The sequence below is a fragment of the Loxodonta africana genome, chromosome 22 (assembly GCF_030014295.1).
Source record: "Loxodonta africana isolate mLoxAfr1 chromosome 22, mLoxAfr1.hap2, whole genome shotgun sequence".
Lineage (NCBI taxonomy): Eukaryota > Metazoa > Chordata > Mammalia > Proboscidea > Elephantidae > Loxodonta > Loxodonta africana.
In genome coordinates, this window is record NC_087363.1 from 2,503,643 (window position 1) to 2,526,078 (window position 22,436).

Consider the following 22,436-nt stretch of genomic DNA (forward strand, 5'->3'; position numbering starts at 1 on the left):
TGTTTTGTTGGTATCTGATATTATAGATTTTCTGAGCAAACAATTTCCTTTAGTATTTCTTGTAGCTTTGGTTTGGTTTTTTCAAATTCTCTAAGCTTGTGTTTATCAGTAAATGTTTTAATTTCACCTTCATATTTGAGAGAGAGTTTTGGTGGACATATGATCCTTGGCTGGCAGTTTTTCTCCTTCAGTGCTCTATATATGTCATCCCATTGCCTTCTTGACTGCATGGTTTCTGCTGAGTCCTCTGAACTTATTCTTATTGATTCTCCTTTGTAGGAGACCTCTCTTTTCTCCCTGGCTGCTTTTAAAATTTTCTCTTTATCTTTGGTTTTGGCAAGTTTGATGATAATATGCCCTGGTGATTTTCTTTTGGGGTCAATCTTGTATGGGTTTCGATGAACATCTTGGATAGGTATCCTTTCATCTTTCACAATGCCAAGGAAGTTTTCTGCCAACAGATCTTCTACTCTTCTCTCTGTAGTTTCTGTTATCCCTCCCTGTTCTGGAACTCCAATCACACCCAAGTTATTCTTCTTGATAGAGTCCCACGTGATTCTTAGGGTTTCTTCATTTTTTTTTAATTCTTTTATCTGATTTTCCTTCAACTATATTGGTCTTTTTATATTGGTGTCAATTGCCTTGTCCTCCATCTCCCCCATTCTGCATTCCAATTGCTCGATTCTGCTCCTCTGACTTTCTATTGAGTTGTCTCTGTCATTTTACTGTTAATCTTTTGTATTTGTGAATGCTGTCTCTCTATGGATTCTTGCAGATTATTAATTTTTCCACTATGTTCTTGAATAATCTTTTTGATTTCTTCAACGGCTTTATCAGTGTGTTCTTTGGCTTTTTCTGAAGAATGCCATATTTCATTTCTGAGATCATCCCTGATGTCTTGAAGCATTCTGTATATTAGTTTGTTATATTCTGCATCTGGCAATTCCAGGATTGTATCTTCATTTGAGAAAGATTTTGATTCTTTAATTTGGGGATTTATAGAAGCAATCATGGTCTGCTTCTTTGTGTGATTTGATATCGACTGCTGTCTCTGAGCCATTTATTAGGTGTTGTATTGATTTATTGTATATTTGCTCACTGAGTCTTATCTTCTTGTTTTGTTTTCTTTCAATATACCTAGATGGGCTACTAGATTGCACTATCTTGATTGTTGTAGCCTTTGAATCACTTATATCCTATTGCCAACTGGTTTGAGCTGTTACCAGATATATATAAGCCTATGAGTCCATTCAGTTTTCTTGTATAGAATCAGCTTAGGTGTCCTGATTTTGGGTCACCAATGTGTGGTGTAGGCTGCACCTATTAACTTAGAGAAGTAGTGGTGATAGTTTTACATACCAGATTCTAGTAGTGGCAGGGGGTCACACTCGGAGGAGGGCAGGATGCTTACTGCCCTCCCCTACATGTCAGTGTGATAGGTGTGTCTCTATTCCTAGAGCACTTTGGTGGATGGGCTCTGCAGCTTTACCTTAGGCACCCAATGCTTGTACCTCTAAAGACTGTTAGGCATCACTATCCTTGACCCCTTTAGCAGGTGGCTAGGTGGTATGGGTGGAGCTTCAGCCCTCAGTTCCTGCTGTGGATCAGTGAGGGCTCTGTTTAATAGGTACAGAAGTATCAGACCTTGAAAACTTGCCTTTCCACTGCTCAGCTAAAACAATTACAGTCAGAGCTCTATCAGAATTGCCTTTGCATTATAATAGCCACCTTGTTCCGGGTAGGGATGAAAGCCAAAGGCTGTGGACCTCTTATGCTTGGCTGGAGCTGGTTCTGTATTTTTATTCTAGTTTAGGGAGGTCAGGGAAGGATATTTCCCCCCTGGATTGTTAATTGCTGCTTCTCTCAGACCAGGAGAATGGGTTGGGGGAAAAAAAAACCAGAGCACTTCACTCCCTGGCCCTGGCACAGGAAATTCCAATGTTAATGAAGCTGCCTGGGACAGGGAGGGGAGGGATCAAATAGATAGGAGAGAGTAGTGCAATATAGAAGAATTTACTTATCTTGCTTGGTGATGACTGTTTTATCTGAGATTCCAGAGAGGTCTGTAGTCTGTGTGCATTGGCTAGGTTGAGATTGCCCCTGAGGGTTAGGCCTAAGTACCGTGCTTGTGCCTTCTCAGGAAGGGGTTGCCAGCTCCTCCTATCCTAGTCCAAAGCTGAGCACCAAGGTTTTCTGGCTGGGACGCTGCACTCCAGGCTGCAAAACAAGTCACTGCTTCCCCATGATTTCTCCTCCTGTCAGCTACGTTGCTGTGCAGCCTGTTTAGGCTTGCTGGGTTTCTGCCAAGGTTACTTCATGGGGTTAGGACTGCATTCCGTGCTTGTGCTGTCTCAGGAAGCCATGCTCGGCTCTTCTGCGCTTAGTCCAAAGCCCTGCGCTAAGGTTTTCTGACTTGGGACACTGGTTCCAGGCTGTAAAAATAGTCGCTGCTTCCCCGTGGTTCCTCGTTCTCTTGTCGGTCGCATCAGTGTGCAGCCTGCTTGCACTGGATGAGTCTCTACCAAGGTTACTCCAGGGAGGTAGGGTTTAGGGCTGGGTCCAGTGTTTGCCCCATCTCAGTAAGTCACAACCAGACCCACCACTCTGGCACCAGGGAATGGGGAGGGCTCAAGGCTGTGGCATGGGAGGCTGGTTCCAGAAGTTGTTGCTGCTTCAGGGGCGGCTTTCCCTCACCTGTCACACAGATCAAATCCTTAGTTCTGTGTTTGATGGTCAGGGTTCATAGATTGTCATGTATGTGATCAATTCATTTGTTTTTTTCGGATCTGTGTTGCAAGAGGGATCCGCAGTAGTTCTACCTAGTCAGCCATCTTTGCCTTGCCTCCCAATCAAATATTTTTAATGTTATTTATACTTGGTCCTCCCTCCCCCCCCAAAAGAAACCAAACCCATTGCCATCGAGGCTATTCTGACTCATAGCCACTCTATAGGACAGAGTAGAACTGCCCCACAGAGTTTCCAAGGAGCAGCTGGTGGATTCAAAGTGCTGACTTTTTGGTTAGCTGCTGAGCTCTTTGACCACTATGCCACATCCTTCTATTTAAGAACTCTTTTTTGAAAGCAAAGCATTTTGTTTTTCTTTCAGGAAGAGAGCATTGCACTCATGTCACTCAAGAACAGAAATGGAAATCTTGCCAGAAGTTCCATTTTGTTCTGAAAATTATATTTATGAATATGATAGACTTCCCTTGAGCCACATTGTTTGCCGTGTGTCTATATGTGCTATTTTGTTTTTATTAAGGAGTTTTGTTATGTTGCTCAATCTTTTAGTGACTGACCCTCTGACATCATCCATGACATAAAGGGCACTCATGATGTCATCTTCTTGTGTCTCTATGAAAGCCCAATGACCTTCCACTTTCAAATAGCGTACACCTCTTTTTTTTTTTCCCATCACTGCATCACTGTATCAGGGAATTTTTGAATCCCAGCTCCTAGTGTTCAACACTGGGTGACAGTATTAGGGTTCTGCCAGTGTCCCCATCTGCATATGTTCATATAATAGACATTTCCAAAGTTATCTGAACACTAGGACTATGGCTTTCTAATGCAAAAGCTGTGCAAAGAAAAAGAAGACAAAAGAAGAACTGATACATCTAAATTGTGGTATTAGCAAAGGATATTTAGCATGCTGTGGACTGCCAGAAGAGTGTAATGAATTAACTTACTTTGAGTATGGCCATGTCTGAATTTTATCTCACAAAATTGTGACAGTATACTAAGTAAATCCTCGAGGAAAAATGTAAATACATATTTCACGTCTTTCCACATGTAACTATGCCTAAAATTTCTCTAATTCTAAAAGTTCATTTGGAAGCAGAACAATATGGAAATTGCATTTAAATTTGGAAAGAGTAATGAACTGTTGATAATATGACAGATTCTAATGTTGTAAAATTTAAAATCAAGTGTTACTGCGCAGAAAACACACTCATAAACATAAACACAAACTAACCTAAATTCAGGGTGTGTCAGATAGGATGCTTCTGGTTGCAAATGACAGAACACTCAACTAAAACATTTTTGAACTATAAAGATATTTATTAATTGGCCATCATAGCTATGAACTTCAGGGTTTATGCGGTAAGCTTCAAAGTTAGTTGGTAACATATATCAATTTTGTGTAAAGGAGCCATGCATTCAAATAAAATTTTAGATTACTCAAATTTAGGGTTCCAGTTTGAAGTCCTAGTCAAGTTGAGTCTTGATACAACTGAGAATAAAGAGGTTAAGTGAAGACACATCCTCTTGGATCAGGAGTTAAATCTTCGTGTTGTTACTATTGATGAAAGCAATTGCTGATTGTGTTTCAGAAATAGATCAGTATGGTTCCAGCTGATCTAGATTCAGGCTTAGATCAACAACATCTACTCCAGTCCAGAATTGAAGAGCTGTGATTATCTGCCTTTTCAAAAATTGGAAGGTAAATTTCAGTAACTTACTTAGTCCCTATGTTCTCTGCCTCTGAGCCATAGGGTTTATTGGGTATAGAGGCTCTAACAGAGTAAGGCCTTCCTCTGCTAGGAATATGGTTAGGCAAGAGAATCTCCATTCATTTTGGAATAAATGTTATCTGCCTTAGCTAAAGATTTACTAATATAAACTCATAATTTATTATTCACTTTATTTTAGAATTTTCTCTTCACATTACAGACTTTTCACATTACTTGATTGCCACTTTTTCTTGGCAAGACTCAAGTCTTTTTTCCTCTAGGGATTGTCTAGGGAAAAAAATTGTCTAGGAGAGGTAACTTCATTTGAATTTGTTCCAAATATTCTAACAAACTAATTTATAATGAACTTGCATTGTCTTTCATTTAAAATAGCGATGATGTAAAAAGCCACACACTATGTCTGCACATATAAATGGAAGCATTATTTCCTGATAGAATGACCCAAGAAATTTCTGAAAATTAAAACTCCTGTCCAGGCTGGAGACTCTCTAATTCGCATCTAGTCCTGTAGATGGTTTCATGTTATATTTTCTGTTGATACTTATCTTTCATTGCTTATAGGAATTTCTGTAAGGTCATAATTTTCTAGAGTGAGATTGGAGAGAGGTAGGGACATCCTTCTAATGAGAAAAGAAATGGTCTTTGGGTATGCTTTTTGAATGACTAAATTTCTGAAAAGTTCTGCTCCTTTCTATGAGAAAGCTCTGCCATTGGCTGTTCTGGGAAGTTAAATCCCAGCATTTGCTGTATTACGTACAGAATTAATGGCTAGGGACATGAGTATTACCCTAAATCCTCAATCAAAGTAAAGTGCTTTTGTTGATTCATTGTAATTGATTAAAAAGAGAAAAATTCAAATAACTGATTTCAGTGATTATTATTTTTTTTTCTGTCATTATATACCAGGTCTGGCCAGGTTAATTTCCATGAATTTGCCCCGTTTTTACATAGTCATACAAACATAGCATTTTCATTGTTCTTCAAACACATTTTTCCAACAGGTGAGAACATTCAACTATTTATTATCTTTGTACTGTAAAAATTGACATTATTTTTAAATGTCTTCATATTTCAGGCATCCAGTTTGGATACACATATACTTCCTCACTTACCTGCAAAAAAAAAAAAAAAAAAGATATGATGAGCAGATTGTGTGGAAGTATGAAAAGTGTAACCACTTGTAACTATTTCTAGACTCACTGCTCAGTACACATTGTCATGTGTTCTGTGATTTCAGATAAATACATTATCTGCAATTACTCTCAATGAAAAAAGCCCTGATTTTCAGGACCAAGGACAAGACCCAAGAGGTGAGTTTTTGAACCATCTCAAAGAGGGTATGCATTAAAAATTTACGTGATATATTGAAATATAGCTAATGTCTTAAATATATTTCACTAGATTAATTCTGAATTTGTACAAGTAAGCAAGAGAAACACAGAAATTAACCAGAACTACACAGTCTATTTGGCTTAAGTATTTTAGCTTGATAGGCCTTTACTATTCATTCGCCAAATTACAGAAGAAGCATGTTATGCATTACAAGGAAGTCAACAGATTTTGTAATCTTGGTTCATATGATATGTTAACAAAGATTTATAGATTCATCTATAGATTTATTGATATATTTGAACTAAATAATAATTAAAAAAAAAAGGTCTCATTGCCGTTGAGTCCAGGGAATTCCAACTCATAGAAACCCTGTAGGATGGAGTAGAACTACCCCATAGGGTTTCCAGAGAGCTGCTGGTGGATTCAAACTGTTGACCTTTTGGTTAATAGCAAGCTCTTAACCACTGCACCACCATGTTTCCGTATTTGAACTAGAGAATTTATTTTATTATATCAAGCATATCAGGGTGTAAAGAACAAATGCCTGTTATGTCTGGAAGCTTCATATGTGCTTTTATGTGTGAAATTTTGAAAATTACGACAACAAACTTATTAGTATTTATACAAAAGAAACTGGCAATCAGGAAGCACCTTGTTTACTGCCACTTAGAGCTATAAAACCATAATTGTAATATAAAAAAAAAATTTTATAGAAGTTACTTTTCTTACAATGGTATTTTAATTTATATTTTTAAAAAGCCATGCCCTTATAAAAATAAGCTAAATGATTTTTTTCTAGAAAGGTGTTAACTTAGTGGTTTAAGTTGAAAGCCTCGTAATACTTTTTGTGTTTATAGTATCAAATATTTGAGGACTGAAACTATAGCAGATACTTTACATACTCATTTTTTTTTTACATGGAAATAATTTAGCTGACCAGTGAAATATTTATTTCAGTGAAACCCAGCATTGATTATTAATAAGATTAAGGGCACTAGACCTTGGAGAAAATATGTAGTTAAAAATAATTAGATATAAGCTATCTTTACCATTATTTATAACAGTTGTGCCTCTATCAATCTACAGCTTCAAAAATGATAGAACTACTGAATCACTTGGACATATAGAGTGCTCATTACAGCTGGATTCTAAAAGACAGCTCAAAATTCTTCTGCACATATTCTCTCCCTCCAACCAAATCACTATAAATAAAATCAGCTTGTCTACATTTGAGGTTTAGTAATTCAGCAATTTTCTCCAAAAATGAATAGTCCTAAAGTTTGTGTTTGTATCTATATATGTACTATTCTGTCTTATTTGAATTTGTCTTTAACCAGAAGAGCTAGGGACTCTGAGGAATCAATGTTCTTTCTTTTTTTTTTTTCTTTTCAATTTTCTTTTCTTTCCGTTCCTTTCTCTTTCTTTCCTTTCCCTCCTCTCCTCCTTTCCTCCCATCTTCTCTCTTCTTTTATCTTTTCCTCTCTGCTCCCTTTTCCCCTTCCTTTCCTTTGTTTTCTAGGATGGGCTCTGTGTTTATTTGTAATGGCTTCCCAAGAAGCCTCCCGAGTAAGTTCAGGAAGCCTCAGAGGTTGGCCTTCCAGCACTCTTTCACTAGAAGAAATCTTTCTGAAGAAGATTTCTTAAGAATATTATACTCAACACATTAATATCCTTATTATTCGTATATATTAATTTCTTAAATATAATTTCTCTCTTCCTGATTTGATTCTTCTTTTCTTTCATTTTCTATTCTTTAGGTCTCCATCTGATGCATGGGTACAATTTTTTCTTTTTTTGCTGCTTAAATTTCATCAATATGCATACATGACATGCAGATATTACTATACATATACAGCAAAATAGGTAATTCTTACAATGTACAGTTTTATACCATGTCCAAAAATGAGTGTTTGTGAGTTAAATATATACATTATTCTAAGTAATACACTTATTACTAAATTGACAAAGGTCCAGATGATTTATTCTGATCCAATGCCCATCGTGAAACACTCAAGAACAATAATAAAAGCTCTTGTTTATTGATTCTTTATTAGGTTCCCAGTAGAACACTACTGGGTTCTCCAAGGATATCCTGTGCCTGAAATAGGTACACACTGAATGAGAAATCTTAACCATTATTTGGTCACTGTAATGATCAAATCACAACACCGGCTAGCATTTTTAAAGTAACAGTGATAAGCTTGGAGACTGTTGCTTAAATACATAAATAGAAATATTCAACAGAATAAAATAAGATGGAGTTTCACTGATAGTATCACAGATAGTCGGACTGGGAAGGATTCTGAGATCATCTAGTTTAATCCTTTTTTTTTTTCCAATGAGTAAATCGAGACAGACTTGTGACTAAATTTAGAAAATGACTAAAACTCATACCTCCTTATACTGAGTTTGGACTTTCCTTTTGAGCAAGTTCCTTTTAGGAATCTGGGCATTGAAGTTCTAATTTTGACCACTCTTAGTGCCTAAGAAGCATTATATATAAAACCCTGTTCCGTTGCCCTCTACCACTCTTTGCAGTGTCTATTTTCTCCCCCATGGCTACCCAGATCACCCCCAATTGATTTGAAAATACTGACTGCTGATGTACTAGCTGGTGTTTGTTATGTGTCAGTTAACTTCAGTTCAAAAACGTTTTCTGAAAATACAGATCATACTGTAAGGGTACTCCCCACAAATGCTACCAACTAAAAGTACTGATGCTATGTTAATAGAGATTTGTGTTAAGAGTTGTGGGATAAGCACAGAGGAAATGAAAAGCATTATGAAAGTTAAGAGAAAGACAATCTATGTCCAAGTAATTGCTACAGGGAATAATGTGCTAAATAATTTTGTAGTTGCCTGATACACTTTGAAGTCCAGCTTTCCAGATTTAAAGATTCATAAAGACTGGACAACCTTTGAGACAGGAAAGACCAAACTTCTAATAGTAGAATGTTGTAATATTTAGCGAGATATTCCTGAAAAGGGGTTATTTTTGGTGCTGTAGAGATCATATCGTAAAGGTACTCACAACAAATACTACCAACTCTAAGTACTGACCATATGTGAATTCATTTTAGAGTTTATCTTCACCACCGGAGAATAAGTTTCTTGAGAGCAGAAATCCTATCCCTCTTTGTCATTGCTGACCTCTGTACCAAGCACTGTCATGTTTTACAAAAGGATATTAAATGAATGAAAGTGTGTTAGGCCTTGGACTGATCTTCTCTGTAGAAGGTCCACTATGATTTAGAGATAAAGAGATAGAACCTATTATTCATAGGTCCAATCCAGTCATCTGAGAAGAAGTAGCATTGTTAAGGGAAGACATATTGGGATCTTCAGAAGAGAAACTCAGTAGATGTTTCTAAATGCTTATTATGGATAAGCCACCGTAGAATAGTGAAGAAGTGCTCCATGACATAATGGACATTTTCATAGTGGTGTGCATGATTTCATTACAGGTCTTGTTCTCCTGAGCTCTCATCTCTGAAACAGGTCTTGTAGAAGAGTAAATGGGACACAGTAACAATGTAACAGAATTTGTCCTCCTGGGACTCACTCAGGATCCTGAGGTCCAAAAAGCATTATTTGTCTTGGTTTTGCTCATCTACATTGTGACAGTGGTGGGTAACCTGCTCATTTTCATGACCGTTATTGTCAGCCCCTCCCTGGACTCCCCCATGTACTTCTTTCTTGCCTATCTGTCACTCATGGATGCTGTTTATTCCACTGCCAATTCCCCTAAAATGATTGTAGACTTACTCTATGATAAAAAGAGTATTTCCTTCTCAGCTTGCACGGGCCAGCTCTAGGACACTTATTTGGTGGTTCTGAGGTCTTTCTTCTGGTGGCAATGGCCTATGACTGCTATGTGGCCATCTGTAAGCCACTGCACTACTTGGCCATCATGAATCGACAGGTTTGCATTCTGTTGCTGGTGGTGGCCTGGGTTGGAGGATTTTTACACTCTGGTTCAACTTCTCTTTGTGTACAGCCTCCCCTTCTGTGGCCCCAATGTCATTGATCACTTCTTCTGTGACATGTACCCATTATTGGAACTTGCTTGTACTGACACCTATTTTATAGGTCTCACTGTGGTTACCAATGGTGGAGCCATCTGTACGGTAATTTTTATCCTTCTACTAATCTCCTATGGGGTCATCCTAAGCTCCCTGAAGACTCACAATCAGGAAAGGAGGCACAAAGCCCTGTCTACCTGCAGCTCCCACATCACAGTGGTTGTCCTCTTCTTTGTTCCCTGTATTTTCTTGTATGTCAGACCTGTTTCGAACTTTGCCATTGATAAATCTATGACTGTGGTTTTTACAGTTATCACTCCCATGTTGAATCCTCTGGTTTACACCTTGAGAAATTCTGAGATGAAAAATGCTATGGAAAAAATCTGGGGTAGAAAGTTAACCAAAAGTAGAATAAGAATGTGTGTCCACACTGAAAATGCCATTTCTAAATCTTTAAAGTAACAAATAGGCAGTTAATTATCACAATGAACGATTAAGTCAAGTCAACGGATTCTCTAGTAATACTACTCTTTATTGATGCAAAGGCATAAAAAATGTTGAATAAATTATTCTTCCATGTTAGAATTAACCTAACAAATAGAGACTTTCTGGAGGTTAGATAAAAGGCAGAGGTTTTTTTCCTGTTATAAATAAAAATAAAACTAAGCTTACATTGCAATTTTATTTTTCTCAGTATATACTGAAACAGGACTTAGAAGAAATTGTTTTTTCCTCTTTTAAAAAAATGTAAATCAAGTTACTTTCTGAAAATTTTCTATCATCCAAATTCATGAGAAAACAATTTGGCTAATCCTTAGAACAAATTTTTGAGGCCAAGGGTGTGATTTAAAATTTTCCTGTTCATTATTCTATTAGCACAACAGCTTTTTTTTTTTTAGCTCCACTATGCATTTTGTGTTTAAGATTACTTCTGTTCCTCTGGGCAATGTCTATGCATTTGCAATTCTATATATTTAAGAGGGCCGTGATATTATGTTTGGTTTGAGACACCATTAGTGAGCAATTTTGATAGATGGGATGTGGTTGGTGAAGAAAACTCCTTCTAGCTCTTGATTAGAGGAAAGATACTATTTCACCAAGGATTTCAAAATCACATTAATCTAAGTTATAAACATATTTTATATTTTCCTCACTAGTTATCATGTGCATTTTTTTTTACGATTCTGAAATGAGTAGGTAGAGCTTCTGATTTTGTCTCCATGAACTTGAAGATATATAAAGTAACATGTTATTTTGCATAAGCAGCATGGTCCCTAAAAATTGTAGCGTGAATTTTAAAAACGTAAACTCTTTTTACATGTAGGCTTAGTCATGATTTGTTTTGGCAAAAAGAAAATGTTGCTTTTTATGCAAAAAAATAAGTTCTTCTCAGTCTACAGCCCAAGCAGGAACATCCTAAAGCCAGAAAGCAGAAAAAATGTTCTCAGTGTAATATGGAACATTATCTATGCTAAACAAGTGTTTACTTTTCTACCTAAAAGACAGATTTTAGAACTTTTCTTATTTTTAAGTTTTAGTGTACAATTTTTCATGTATATCCAACAACATATGCAATTATTTATAAATCTTGTAGCCGCCTACCTAGAATATTACTAATATCATTGAAACCCCATGATTACACTTCTCTGATGCCATTCCTTCACATCTCCTCAGAAGTAACCCCAATCCTAATTTTTTAATCACAGTTAAAAATAGTTTAACTACGTATGTGTGTATCTTTAAAGTGCATTGTTTAGATTTTCTTATTCCATACTTTTTTAAAAATTACTTTATGTTGCCCATAGTTTTCTGAATCTTAACTTTTGTCACTCAATGTTAACTCTCTAAGATTTGATTATATTTTTCCTGCTGCATATGATTTCATTGTTTGAATATGCCACAGGTTATATACGATTCTCTAGTCAGTGTTTGTACGGATCATTTTGAGTTTTTGTTATATGAAGTGTCACTGTGGACATTCTAAAAGAAATTATTTTGTGTTAAATAGGGTATTTACATGTTCACTTTTACAGATGGTTGCAATTTTTTCCTGAAGTGATATTATCAGTTATACCCCTGCCAGCAGAGTTGAACAGTTCCATTACTCTTTATACTTACCAACACCAGATGTTGTAGATGCTTGATATTTTGGTCATTCGATGGGTATAAAACTGTGATTTCACTATGGTTTTAATTTGCATTTCTTATTTCTATTGAAGTTGAGTATATTTTCCTATGTTTATTAGACATCACTTTTTCCCCTCTTCTATGAGATGTATATCTATGTCTTTTGTCAGTTTTTCTACTGGATTGTTTTCCGTTACTAAATTGTATATGTACCTTGTGTACTAATTCTTTATTTTTGTTTATAGGTAGTAAAATAGTCTTTTCCCTGTTTGTGGTTTTTCTTTTTACGCTTTTAACATTTCATTTGAAAAAATAGTGACTTCTTAATGTAGTTAAATTTCTCAGTCTTTATGTGTTTGGTTAAAAACAAACAAAAAAAAAAGTGTGTTTGGTTAGCTCTTCTAAAACCAAAACCCATTGCTGTCAAGTCGATTCTGACTCATAGAGACCTATAGGAGAGAGTAGAACTGCCCCATATGGTTTCCGAGGAGCAGCTGGTGGATTTGAATGGCTGAGCTTTTGGATAGCAGCCTAACTCTTAACTACTGTACCACCGGGGCTCCATCCTCTATTATAGGGACAGGAAAATATTCTATATTGTCTTCTAAAGATTTCAATATTTTGAATTTTTAACATCCAGTTTTAGTCTACCGAATATTTTGTTTTTGTAGCTAAACATGGCATCAGTAATCTATTCTTTCTACCTCTTTCCTCAGCATAAAAAAAAAAAAATAGGAGCCTCAAATTCCATGTAAATGTAATGAAACAATGAGTGTGTTCATTGGTAGACACATTTCTTCTGTGGCCATTAGGGTTTCCAAACATACCAAGCTCAAAATTTTGAGGAAGCATCTGCTTCTGTAAAGGTTATAGCCTTGAAAACACTATAGGGCAGTTCTACTCGGTCTTATGGGGTCACTATGAGTCGGAATTGACTTGATGGCAATGTTTTGGTTTTGGTTTATTACTCCTTACTAAAGAAGGAGCCCTCGTACTGCAACGTGTAAGCATTAGGCTGCTAAATGATAGCTTGGTGGTTAGAATCCATCCACTGGCTCTTCAGGGGAAAGACCTGGCAATCTACTCCTGTAAAGATTACTGCCTAGCTTAGGGGATAATGAGTTTATGTTAATTGTGGAGGAACAACTCACAAAAGGAAGATGAGTATGGTTGCACAACTCAAAGAATATAATCAAAGTAACTGAATTGTACTTGCAGAAATTGTTGAATTGGTATATATTCTGCTGGGTATATTATCAAACACAACAAAAAAATAAAATAAATTATTGAGAAAAAAGGACAAAAGGAAAACACAGTCACTGTAGCAAAAGAATTAGTCGAAGTTCAACCATTTCAACAAGTAGCATATAATCAAGAACTGATGGTACTGAAAGAAGAAATCTAAGCTGCACTGAAGGCATTGGTGAAAAACAAGGCTTCGGGAATTGACGGAATACCAATTGAGATGTTTCAGCAAATGGATGCAACCCTGTAAATTCTTCACAACTTCAATCTTTTCCCCATTTATCATGATGTTGCTTATTGGTCTAGTTGTAAGGGTTTTTCTTTTCTTTATGTTGAGGTGCAATCCATGCTGAAGGCTGTGGCCTTTGATCTTAATCACTGTTTCAAGTCCTCTTCACTTTCAATAAGCAAGGTCTCTCAATCTGCATAATGCAAGTTATATAGAGCTCATAAAATGAGATAAATGGTATATAATGTTAAATTCAGTATTCTGAAAGACATTCTGGAGAAAGCTTTCTTATTTTCATTAAATCATGTCACAGATGTAGCCACTCACATATCAAACTCAGTTTTAAAACCAAAGTATTGTCATTGAAAACAAAAAAAAAAAAAAAAAGAAAACCGTTGTCATCGGGTTGAATCTAACTCATACCAACCCCATAGAACAGAGAAGAACTGCCCCATGGGGTTTCCGAGGAGCTCCTGACAGATTAGAACTGCCAAACATTTTTGGCTAGCAGCCATAGCTCTTAACCACTACGTCACCGGGATTTCAAACATCATTGAGGGTGAAGCAAAAAACGGGTGAAAATGAGTGGGGAAATTACTGTGAGAGAAGATTCCGAGCATCCATTTTCTAAAGAGATGTTGTGTGCAAGTCTCTGCGGAGGAAACTTTGTTGAGGAGGGCATCAAATTTTTGGAATAAAGTTTGCGATCTTCTCAAATTTATTATTGGCCTTTTTGTTTCCAGGCTCTGATACCTGAGTTCAACATTTTCAAAAGAACGCATGGAAAATAGAAACGTTGTGGCTCAGTTTTTACCCATAGAACTCATTCAGTATCCTGAGGGGCAAAAAGTTTCATTTGTTACATTCTTACGCATCTACATTGTGAAGGCAGTGGACAATCTGCTCATCATGGTGACAGTCATGGCCAGCCAATCCCTATGTTCCCCCATATATATTTTTTCTCACCTTTTTATTATTTATATTTACTGTGCTTTCTACTTCTGTTACTCCCAAAATAAGCATAGGCAAGATCTATGAGAAAAAGACCATTTCCTTCTATGCTTGTAATGGCACAAGTCTTTATAAATCGTTTATTTGCTGATGCTGAAGTTCTTCTGGTGGTGATGGCCTATGACTCATTATATGGCCATCTGTAAACCTCTTCATTATTTGGTCATCTTGAATTGGTGGGTGTGTGTTCTCATGCTATTGGTCACCTCAGTTGGGGGCTTTGTATATTCTTTTGCTCAATTTCTCTTTATCTGTTCCCTTTCTGTGGCCCCAAAGTCATTGTCAACTTTGTGTGCACTGTGTACCCCTTATTGAAACTTGCTTGCACGAATACTTACATCATTGGACTTTGTATGACAGCAAATGGACAGGCAATTTTCACTGTAACATTCTTCATCCTACTAGTGTTCTATGGAGTCATCTTACACTCCTTGAAGACTAATGGTTTGGAAGGAAAACACCTGTGCATCCCACATCATGGTGGTCATTTTATTCTTTGTTCTCTGTATCTTCTGTATGCAAGGCCCAAATCTACCTTTCGGGTTGATATATTCATGACTGTGGTTTTAGCTTTCATAACCCTTATGCTGAACCATTTAATCTATCTATACCCTGAGAAACTCAGGAATGAAAACTGCCTCGAAAAAACTTTGGAGTAAAAAAAGTGACCTTAGTTGGAAGAGGGCTGTAGCCCTCATTCAGAACATGATATTCATTATTTTTCAGAACAAAGGAACATTTTCACTATCAGTTTTCTCATTCTTTATCATTCTCCTTGGATTCTTTAATCTATTTATTTTTAGACTTATATTTAAATTATTCTTTATATAAGTGGAATATATTATAGCCCTTAGACATAAAGAAAATTTCATAGCTTTTATCCCCTATATATGGAATCATACTGTGTTAGGTTACTTTGGTAGACAACAATTTTTGGTTTTATTTCAAATTCTTGTTTGTGAAGCATGGTACCTTTCTGGAACATAAAAATGTGATCTAATTGAACTTATTTCTTTTAGTCCAAGACAGTGAGGTTTTAAAATCAAAAATTCAGATTTTTAGGATAGTTAATCTAACAAAAAAATAAGTGATGTTGTTAAATTAATTAAATTTCCATGGCATTTTTTTTATGTTCATAGATGAGGATAAATTCATAATAAATGAACTTTGTTAATTTGTACTGTAATGAAGCAAGGATAATAAGGTATCATATAGTTGATTTTGTGTATTGTGACTGATTTTTTGGACAGAAAAGTTGTTTAACCCCATTTAGTACATCTAGACCAATTAGCCTCCTTCGGTAGTTGAACTATGTATTTAAAGTCATTCATATCACAGATAGTTCAAAAATGGTTGTAGCAGTACATCCACAAGGAACTGCAAGAAATTCAAGCTGGATTCAAAAGAGGACATCATTGCTGATGTCAGATCGATCTTGGCTGAAAACAGAAATACCAGAAGATGTTTACCAGTATTTTATTGACTATGCAAAAGAATTTGAGTGTATGGATCATAACAAATTATGGATAACATTGCAAAGAATAAAAATTTCAGAACACTTAGCTCTGCTCTTGAGGAACCTGTAAATAGACCAAGAGGCAGTCTTTTGAACAGAACAAGGGGATATTGAGTGCTTTAAAATCAGGAAAGATATGCATCAGGGCTGTATTCTTTCACCATACTTATTCAATCTGTATGCTGAGCAATTAATCTGAGAAACTGGACTATATGAAGAAGAATGTGGTATCTGGATTGGTGGAAGACTCATTAATAACTTAAGATATGCAGGTGATACAACCTTGCTTGCTGAAAGGAAAGAGAACTTGAGACATATACTGATGAAAATCAAAGACTACACCCTTCAGTATGGATTGCACCTCAACATAAAAAAAAAATCATCACAACTAAACCAATAAGCAACATCATGATAAATAGAGACAAGATTGAAGTTGTCAAGGATTTCATTTTACTTGGATCCACAATCAATGCCCATGGAAGCAGCAGTCAAGAAATAAAGTATTGCATTGGGCAAATCTGCTGCAAAAGATTTCTTTAAAGTGTTGAAAATTAAAGATGTCACTCTGAGGACTAAGATGTGCCTGACCCAAGTCATGATATTTTCAGCTACCTCATATGCATGTGAAAGCTCTATAATGAGTAAGGAAAACTGAGGAAGAGTTGATGCCTTTAAATTATGGCATTGGTTCAGAATTTTGAATGTACCATGGATTGCCAAAAGAATGAGCAAGTCTTTCTTGGCAGAAGTACAGACAGGGTGCTCCTTGGGAGGGAGAATGGCAAGACTTTGTCTTATGTACTTTGGGTGTGTCTTTCAGTAGGGACCAGTCCCTGGAGAAGGACATTATGCTTGGTAAGATAGAAGGTCAGAGAAAAAGAGGAAGACACTGGATGAGATGGATTGACACAGTGGCTGCAACAATGGACTCAAATATAGCAATTATTGTGAGGATGCTACAGGATCAGGCAATGTTTAGTTCTGTTGTACTTATGGTGGCTATGAGTTGGAACCATACTCAATGGGGCCTAATAATAACAACAACAACATATCACAGAGTAGAGCTTCAGAATCTGCTTACATTAAACTCTCTGGGTACACTTTTTTTTTTAAACACAGTGTTATGGATTGAATTGTGCCCCCTCCGAAATATGTGTTGAAATTCTAATCCCTGCCCATGTATATTGCAGTTTTCTTTTGTTATGCTAATGAAGCCATACTGGTGTAGGGTGGATCTTAAACCTAATCATGTCTTAGTTATTAAAAGGCCAGAATATACAGACACACACACAACAGTATGGGGATCCTTCACAAGCCAAAGAATGTCAAGGAAAACAGGAAGGCCCAGGGCTACTGACAAGGAAGGAATTGACACAGTTGAGACCCTGATTCAGAATTTTAGCTTTCGGAACTATGAGAAAATAAATTTCTTTAAAGCCACCTACTTTTTGTACTTGTGTTTATAGCAAAAAAAAAAAAAAAAAAAAAAAAAAAAATGCCCTTTAATCGATTCTGACTCATAGCGATTCTATAGGACAGAGTAGAACTGCCTCATAGTATTTTTTAAAATAAATTTTATTGTGCTTTAAGTGAAAGTTAACATATAAACTTACATACACGTTACTACGTATACTCCCATTTAATCTCCCCCGAATGAGTCAGCCCACTCTCTCCCTCCAGTCTCTCCTTTTGTGACCATTTTGCCAGTTTCTAACCCTCTCTACCTTCCCATCTCCCCTCCAGACAGGAGATGCCAACACAGTCTCAAGTGTCCACCTGATACAAGTAGCTCACTCCTCATCAGCATCTCTCACCAGCCCATTGTCCAGTCCCTTCCATGCCTGATGAGCTATCTTCGGAAATGGTTCCTATCGCTGGGCCAACAGAAGGTTTGGGGACCATGACCTCCGGGATTCTTCTAGTCTCAGTCAGACCATTAAGTCTGGTCTTTTTATGAGAATTTGGGGTCTGCATCCCACTGTTCTCCTGCTCCCTCAGGGATTCTCTGTCATGCTCCCTGTCAGGGCAGCCATCTGCTGCGACCGGGGACCATCTAGTTCTTCTGATCTCAGGATGATGTAAGTCTCTAGTTCATGTGGCACTTTCTGTCTCTTGGACTCATAATTATCTTGTGACCTTGGTGTTCTTCATTCTCCTTTGATCCAGGTGGGTTGAGACCAATTGATGCATGTTAGATGGCCACTTGTTAGTATTTAAGACCCCAGATGCCACACTTCAAAGTGGGATGCAGAATGTTTTCTTAATACAATTTATTTTGCCAATTGACTTAGATGTCCCCTGAAGCCATAGTTCCCAAACCCCTGCCCTTGCTCTGCTGACCTTTGAAGCATTCAGATTATCCAGAAAACTTCTTTGCTTTTGGTCCAGTCCAGTTGAGCTGACCTTCCCTGTACTGAGTATTGTCCTTCCTTTCACCTAAAGTAGTTCTTATCTACTATCTATTCAGTAAATAACCCTCTCTCACACTCCCTTCTTCCCCACTTTTGTAACCACAAAAGAACGTGTTCTCAGATTAAACTCTTTCTCAAGATCTTATAATAGTGGTCTTATACAATATTTGCCCTTTTGCATCTGACTAATTTCACTCAGCATAATGCCTTCCAGGTTCCTCCCTGTTATGGAATGTTTCACGGATTCATTACTGTTCTTTATCGATGCGTAGTATTCCATTATTGTGTGAATATACCATAATTTAATTATCCATTCATCCGTTGATGGACACTTTGGTTGCTTCTAGCTTTTTGTTATTGTAAACAGTGCTGCAATAAACATGGGTATGCATGTATCTTTTCGTGTAAAGGCTCTTATTTCTTTAGGATATATTCCGAGGAGTGGGATTTCTGGGTTGTTATGGTAGTTCTATTTCTAACTTTTTAAGGAAAGGCCAGATCGAGTTCCAAAGTGGTTGTACAATTTTACATTCCCACCAGCAGTGTATAAGAGTTCCAATCTCTCCACAGCCTCTCCAACATTTATTATTTTGTGTTTTTTGGATTAATGCCAGCCTTGTCGGAGTGAGATGGAATCTCATTGCAGGTTTAATTTGCATTTCTCTAGTGGCTAAAGATCGAGAGCATTTTCTCATGTATCTCTTAGCCACCCGAATCTCTTCTTTAGTGAAGAGCGTGTTCATATCCTTTGACCAATTTTTAACCGGGTGGTTTGTCTTTTTGTGGTTGAGTTTTAACAGGATCATATAGATTTTAGAGATCAGGCGCTGGTCGGAGATGCCATAGCTGAAAAATTTTTCCCGATCTGTAGGTGGTCTTTTTACTCTTTTGGTGAAGTCTTTAGATGAGCATAGGTGTTTGATTTTTAGGAGCTCCCAGTTATCTGGTTTCTCTTTGCCATTTTTGTTAATGTTTTGTATTCTGTTCATGCCTCGTATTAGGGCTCCTAGGGTTGTCCCTGTTTTTTCTTCCATGATTTTTATCTTTTTAGTCTTTATGTTTAGGTCTTTGATCCACTTGGAGTTAGTTTTTGTGCATGGTGTGAGGTATGGGTCCTCTTTCATTTTTTTGCAAATGGATAACCAGTTATGCCAGCACCATTTGTTAAAAAGACTATCTTTTCCCCAATTAACTGACACTGGTCCTTTGTCAAATCTCAGCTGCTCATATGTGGATGGATTTATATCTGGGTTCTCAATTCTGTTCCATTGGTCTATGTGCCTGTTGTATCAGTACCAGGCTCTTTTGACTACTGTGGCTCTATGTGTTCTAAGATCAGGTAGAGTGAGGCCTTCCACTTTCTTCTTCTTTTTCAGTAATGCTTTACTTATCCGGGGCTTCTTTCCCCTCCATACGAAGTTGGTGATTTCTTTCTCCATCACATTAAAAGATGTCATTGGAATTTGGATCGGAAGTGCATTGTATATATACATGGCTTTTGGTAGAACAGACATTTTTACTATGTTAAGTCTCCTATCCATGAGCAAGGTATGTTTTTCCACTTACACAGGTCCCTTTTAGTTTCTTGCAGTAGTACTTTGTAGTTTTCTTTTTATAGGTCTTTTACATCTTTGGTAAGATATATTCCTAAGTATGTTATCTTCTTGGGGGCTACGGAGAATGGTATTGATTTGTTGATTTCCTTTTCAATGTTTTGTTTGTTGATGTAGAGGAATCCAAGTGATTTTTGTATGTTTATCTTATAATCTGAAACTCTGCCAAATGCTTCTGTTAGTTTCAGTAGTTTTCTGGAGGATTCCTTAGGGTTTTCTGTGTATAAGATCATGTCATCTGCAAACAGAGATAACTTTACTTCTTCCTTGCCAATCCAGATGCCCTTTATTTCTTTGTCTAGCCTAATTGCTCTGGCTAGGAACTCTAGCACAATGTTGAATAAGAGCGGCGATAAAGGGCATCCTGGTCTGGTTCCCATTCTCAAGGGAAATGCTTTCAGGCTCTCTCCATTTAGAATGATGTTGGCTGTTGGCTTTGTATAGATGCCCTTTATTATGTTGAGGAATTTTCCTTCAATTCCTATTTTGCTGAGAGTTTTTATCATGAATGGGTGTTGGACCTTGTCAAATGCCTTTTCTGCATCAATTGATAAGATCATGTGATTTTTGTCTTCTGTTTTATTTATATAGTGGATTACATTAATGGTTTCTCTAATATTGAACCAACCTTGCATAATTTTTTTTTTTAACCTGGTATAAATCCCACTTGATCATGGTGGATTATTTTTTTGATATGTTGTTGAATTCTATTGGCTAGAATTTTGTTGAGGATTTTTGCATCTATGTTCATGGGGGATATAGGTCTGCATTTTTCCTTTTTGTGGTGTCTTTACCTGGTCTTGTTATCTGGGAGATAGTGGCTTCATAGAATGAGCTGGGCAGTATTCCATCATTTTCTATGCTTTGAAATACCTTTAGTAGTAGTGGTGTTAACTGCTGTCTGAAACATTGGTAGAACTCTGCAGTGAAGCCATCTGGGCCAGGGCTTTTTTTTGTTGGGATTTTTTGATTACCTTTTCAATCTCTTTTTTTTGTTCTGGGTCTATTTAGTTCTACATCTGATTGTGTTAGTTTAGGTAGGTAGTGTTTTTCCAGGAATTCATCCATTTCTTCTAGGTTTGCAAAGTTTTTAGAGTACAATTTTTTCATAATAATCTGATATGATTCTGTTAATTTCAGTTGGGTCTGTTGTGAAATACCCCATCTCTTTTCTTATTTGGTTTATTTGTTTCCTTTCCTGTATTTCTTTAGTCAGTCTGGCCAATGGTTTATCAATTTTGTTAATTTTTTCAAAGAACCAGCTTTTGGCTTTGTTAATTCTTTCAATTGTTTTTCTGTTCTTTAATTCATTTAGTTCAGCTCTAATTTTTATTATTTCTTTTCCCCTGGTTCCTGATGGATTCTTTTGTTGCTGTCTTTCTATTTGTTCAATTTGTAGGGACAGTTCTCTGATTTTGGCTCTTTCTTCTTTTTGTATGTGTGCATTTATTGATATAAATTGATCTCTGAGCACTGCTTTTGCTGTGTCCCAGAGGTTTTGATAGGAAGTCTTTTCATTCTCGTTGCATTCTGTGAATTTCTTTATTCCCTCCTTAATGTCTTCTATAACCCAGTCTTTTTTCAGGAGGGTATCGTTCAGTTTCCAAGTGTTTGATTTCTTTTCCCTGATTTTTCTCTTATTGATTTCCACTTTTATGGCTTTGTGGTCTGAGAAGATGCTTTGTAATATTTCGATGTTTTCGATTCTGCAAAGGTTTGTTTTATGAACTATTATGTGGTCTATTCTAGAGAACGTTCCATGTGCACTAGAAAAAAAAGTATACTTTGCAGCTGTTGGGTGGAGGGTTCTGTAGAAGTCAATGAGGTCAAATTGGTTGATTGTAGCAGTTAGATCTTCAGTGTCTCTAATGAGCTTCTTACTGGAAGTCCTATCCTTCTCCGAAAGTGGTGTGTTGAAGTCTCCTACTATAATTGTGGAGGTGTCTATCTCACTTTTTAGTTCTGTTAAAGTTTGTTTTATGTATCTTGCAGCCCTGTCATTGGGTGCATCAATATTTAATATGGTTATATCTTCCTGGTCAATTGTCCCTTTTATCATTTTGTAGTGTCCTTCTTTATCCTTTGTGGTGGATTTAACTTTAAAGACTATTTTGTCAGAAATTAATATTGCCCCTCCTGCTCTTTTTTGCTTGTTGTTTGCTTCATATATATTTTTCCCATCCTTTGAGTTTTAGTTTGTTTGTGTCTCTAAGTCTAAGGTGTGTCTCTTGTAGGCAGCATATAGACAGATCGTGTTTCTTTACACAGTCTGAGACTCTCTGTCTGTTTATTGGTGCATTTAGTCAATTTACATTCAGCGTAATTATAGATAAGTATGAGTTTAGTGCTGTCATTTTGATGCCTTTTTGTGTGTTGTTGACAATTTCATTTTTCCACTTACTTTTTGTGCTGAGAGTTTTTCTTTTTAAATTGTGTGTTCCTCATTTTCATAGTA

At 36.7% G+C, this 22,436-nt stretch overlaps 1 pseudogene; it reads left to right on the plus strand.

The window, feature by feature from the left end:
- Positions 1-9,031: 9,031 nt before the first annotated feature.
- LOC100673643 (olfactory receptor 4A5-like) lies at positions 9,032-10,599 on the plus strand (annotated as a pseudogene).
- Positions 10,600-22,436: the final 11,837 nt, after the last annotated feature.